This window comes from Rattus norvegicus, chromosome 6, assembly GCF_036323735.1.
Source record: "Rattus norvegicus strain BN/NHsdMcwi chromosome 6, GRCr8, whole genome shotgun sequence".
Classification (NCBI taxonomy): domain Eukaryota; kingdom Metazoa; phylum Chordata; class Mammalia; order Rodentia; family Muridae; genus Rattus; species Rattus norvegicus.
In genome coordinates, this window is record NC_086024.1 from 12,089,779 (window position 1) to 12,094,841 (window position 5,063).

Genomic DNA, 5,063 nt, shown 5'->3' on the forward strand with positions numbered 1-5,063 from the left:
GCCATGTGTCTCTTCGCAGTAATGGAACTTTAAGACAAGGACTTTCAGGTACTTGTAAGCCGTCCGGCGGGGATTCTGAGAACCCAACTCCGTTCTCCACAAGAGCAGCAAATGCTTTCAGTCACTGAGCTCCAGTCCCATCGTGAAGTAATTGTTTATAAGTTAAAGGAGTTTCATGAAGCACATTTATTAAAAATTGTCAAACTAGGCCAACAAATTGGCTCAGAAGGTAAAGGTGCTTACTGCCAAGCCTGAAATTGTAAGTTCAATTCCCAGGTCCCGTGAGGGAAGTAGAGAGCCAACTTCCACAAGTTGTTTTCTGACCTCCATGCATGCACGCCTACACACATAAACACACAGACACAAAAATATATTAAGTGTTAAAACAAGCACACTTGTATGCATATATGATATGTTTGAGAAACCATTTAGCCCAGAGTAGCCTTGAACTCTCTATCCTCCTGCCTCAGCCTCCCGAGTGCTGAGAGCATAAGTATCAGGCACTGTAGCAATCCCCAAGATGTTAGTCATAGAGCAAGCTCGACACCATGACACACATACCGATTCAGGCCACGGAACCCAGCGTATAGCATTACCTTATGACAAAACAGGAAAAAGCCCCGATCCATCAGAGTTCATGGTTCTGGGAAAGTCTCTCTAAGTGTACTCACTTTGCTTTTAGGCTTCTGTAATTCTGATTCTGGCTAACTGTTCTGCTAACTGAAGTATGTCAACCTCGGATGTGGTTTTTGTGTTTCAAAGCACACCCTGAGAAAGGCTCGGGACTCTACTCAGGTGGCTGGCCAGCTAACAAAACACTTTAATGGCTTGAACCCAGGTCTGAGTGGTCGTCTCTGGTGGATACCACACAAGAACATGACACCTGGCTCCAGGAAATACATTTATCAACTAAAATGCTATAAAACTTAGAGGTTAACAACCACAACAAAATCTACTCAAAACCACAAGAACACACTTACATACACACATGTACCCTTATGCACACACACACACACACACACACACACACACACACACACACACACACACACTTCTATTAGAAATTACCTAATACTGTGTGACTCTTGGTTCCGTGCAGTCTGCAGGGCTGTGGCTGTTTCATCCAACGATGCGAGAGTTTGAAGTCCTCAGCAAAGGTGAGGCCTGTGAAACAGGACGAGCAGACACGAGCTGGAGCCGATGAGAACAGTCTGGAAGCTGTATCTCTTCCTGTTGCTTCTCACCCTTCCTCTCCAAGCTAGACACACACTCGATCTTGAGTTCGACAAGCTGAAACTGGATGCCAGGGAAGACGAAGCCATTGCAGTCTGTGAGGACCGTCGAGGAGAGCCAGCAGACCACATATGCGAGTTCCCAGACAAGCACGGCTGCACTCGTCAGATTGCCAGTGAGGCTCTATTTGGTGGACCAGCCTAATTGGAAACATACAGAAATATGAAACACAGTTCAGCCTGGCCAGGGTGATGTGTTAGCCACCAAGGTCTATCACTTGATAGCAGGGTACCTACACATGACTTTGTATACAATCTCTAAATAAAGGCAATAATAATCAGAAATCTGTGCTCTGCCTAACATCGAACGATTGTCACTTCAAACAGAAACCACACTGGCCAGAGGAACAGAAGGCTTTTCTTACAGGGCCAAATGGTAAATACCTGAGGTTTTGCAGAACATACAGTTTCCATTGCAGCTGTTCAGCACAGCGTACAGTACAGCCATAGGCAGTAAATGCACACATGAGCATAGCTGTGTTCCGCCAAAATTCGATCTGCAAAGGCAGGTGGGCAGCCCTAACCATAGGTTTCTGACCTCCTGTGTTTGTGTAATTCTCTCATCAGACAGAATGGGATGTTGACTTTACGTTGCTCTGCAAGTTACAAGATATTAAAATGTATATAAATATGAAAGGTAAAGAGCATCCAATATGTTCACATACTTACCATATATCCTATCATTTTATATATTATCATATATCATATATCAGTAATATAATATATATTATTTGGTGGATCTTTATCATTCTGTAAGCAAATTCATATACAGCTTATATATATTATAACTTAAAAAACATAGAAGTCAAGAATTAGATAAAGATATGAGAAAAGTGGCCTAAAAAGATAGCTCGGCACTGACTGCTCTTCTAGAGGACCCAGGTTCAATTCCCAGCAACCACATGGTGGCTCACACTGTCTGTAACTCCGGTTCCAGGGGATCAGACACCCTCACACAGACACACATGTAGACAAAACACCGATGCTCAGAAAATGTAAATAAATAAAAATAAATCTTTTTTAAAAAAAGAAAAAAGGATATGAGAAAACAAAGAAAATAAAAATATTTGCTTACTATATTTGAAAACGTATGGAAAATGTATTCTATTACAATCCTCCTTTTACAGCTGCGATGTGGCCATAGCTGATCTTTCTTCGTTTGGGTGTTTGCTTGTTTTGTTTAGACTTGTTTTGTGTGTGTGTGTGTGTGTGTGTGTGTGTGTGTGTGTGTGTGTGTGTGGCCCTGGCTATTTTGAAACTTGCTCTGTAGACAATACTGGCCTCGAACTCACAGAGATCTGTCTGTCTCTCCCTCTCCAATCCTGGGATTAAAGGTGTGCACCACCACCAGAGCCTGGCTCACGGCTGATCTTGCTAACTACTTTCTCCCAGTGCCCATTCGTGCTGTTCCTTGAAGTTCCCTTTGCCTGTTTCTAAACTTCACTGCAGGAATGTTTGAGCCGTGCTGCTGTAGGAGTCACTCAGATCAGGGCAAACGCAGGAGGCCCTCGAGGCAGCAGCCGATACATCCACATTTTAGAAGAGTAAGCCAATGGAAAACTATAACCGCTTCTAGTCCAAGAACTCTTTACAGCTTAAATCTCCCAGGAATAAAATTTAGAAACAGTTAAGGGTATCCGATGCCTTCTGGACTCTGTGAGCAATGAACCCATGTAGCACACAGACAAACATGCTGGCAGGACACCCACACACACAAACTTTACATTTTATTGTATGTGCATGGGTGTTGTGCCATCACATCTGTCTGCGCATCACTTGTGTGCCTTGTGCCCAAGGATGATGCCAGAAGAGAACGCTGCATCGCCCGGAACTGGAGTCCTAGAGAATCGTAAGTGCCATGTAGGACATGGGAATTCAGCCAATGCTCTCAACCACTGAGCGACCTCTGTAGCCCTTAATGAGTTCCTGTGTGTGTGTGTGTGTGTGTGTGTGTGTGTGTGTGTGTGTGTGTGTATTCATATATGAATATACATATATGTACCCATGTGAATACACACACACACACACACACACATTCTTCTTATTGGTCTAACCCGATGGAGAACCCTGAGTAGTACAGCAACCTAACATTGAGGTCATGGTAAACAAAGCATGTGCTTGCATGTCACCATGGCTGCGAGAGCAGAAACTCCCATTGCTCTCCCCTTCACTGCTGGGCTCGAGAATCCAGCTAGGAAGGAGCAGCAGTCACAAATATGGGCGGACAGCATTTGCTACAACCCAAGGAATCCTCCCAGCAGCACCAACTAGGTGGCCATTGCTGAACCTCCCCAGGCTGTTCCACTGCTCTGGCGTCGAGCACGGGCCCAGGGCCCCACTGAATTGTGGGAAGTGAATTTCTGTGGTCAAAAGCAATGACATATAAAATACAATGGCTCGGGATGAAATTGTCTGACACAACTGGTAGGTCAGAGATCTCGCAAACAGTAAAAACAACTCCATATCTACTTTCTACGAGTACTAGGCTTTTCCTGATAGGAGGAGGCCCCTGTAATTAACTTGCCACCACGTAGCTGGTGAATGTGTATTCATTAGTGTGCTGTTTAGCTCAGTACTTCCTCCATCCAGGACTTCCCGGCTTTGCGCTCACTGGGCAATACCAGCAGTGACTGGAAAGGACGGCTGCCGTCCACAGAAACCTTCTTTTCACTTGCTTGACATTGTGCACAGTCCGAGCCTCCCTTTCCAGACTTCCAGACGATGCACAAATGCCATCATGCCCTGGGCTCACTTGGAGAGGTCTATATAAATACTGCTTCCTCACACACCCGTTTTCCAGTCGTGTACCCACCAAGTCCCTGACTGTCTAAACAAACCCTTAACTATAGCCAATGAATTAATGTGGCTCAAAACATCTGGCCAGCCAGCATTTCAGGCAAAGAGAACCACTTCATTGCTCTGCTCAAAGTCCAGTCCAATGGAAGGCTGCCATTTTACTGCTGTCACCTTTCTAGGGTGGTCTGTCTGTCTTTCAGGTGACACCTCGAATCAGGACCGATTATAAACCGGCCTCGAGCATTTTCTCCCACAGTCAACTGAGATCGTAGATCTACAGGTAGCATGGGCTGGCTCCCATGCATGGGTTTGCATTTGACCTACTTCTTCCTGCAACTTGGCCTTCCCCACTCCAGTCTCCCTCAAAGCTTCCAAGCCATTCAACAAAGCCACTCACAACTTCAGCCTCCGAAGGCCAGACAGCACCCGTGTAAGCAACAGCTTTTCCATGTTGGGCCTAGAAGCAGGCCACAGCTTGTTCTCCGAAGAAGGGTTATTCTCAGCATGCGGCATCACTTAACTAAACATTTCCAAGGATCTGGGTTATGATTCACCAAAGCAACCTGCCAAGGACTCCTAGAGCATCCATCCTTACACCTCCAGAACCGTTCTATCTGATGAGTCACGTGACCCAAATGAGGAACAGTTTGTGCAGCAGCCTGACCTGCTCTGGGGCTGCTCTCATTCTGAGCATTACTCAAAATAGGCATTTTCTAGCCACTAAGCGAATAAGTCAAAGATTAATGTCCAAACGGGAAATACATTACCACCAAAAGCCCAAGAGACCCAGGAGACCTTGTGCCTCTTAGTGGTGGGAAAATCTCCGTCCAACAACTTAACTGTCACCAGAGAAAAGAAATATCTTCATACCTCAGATAATTGGACCCCCTTGACTTTCACCAAAGCAGCAAGTCCTTGAACTCCCATGGAGTTTGTCTCCCACTCCCCACACATAAAGTGTGCCTAGAACACTGA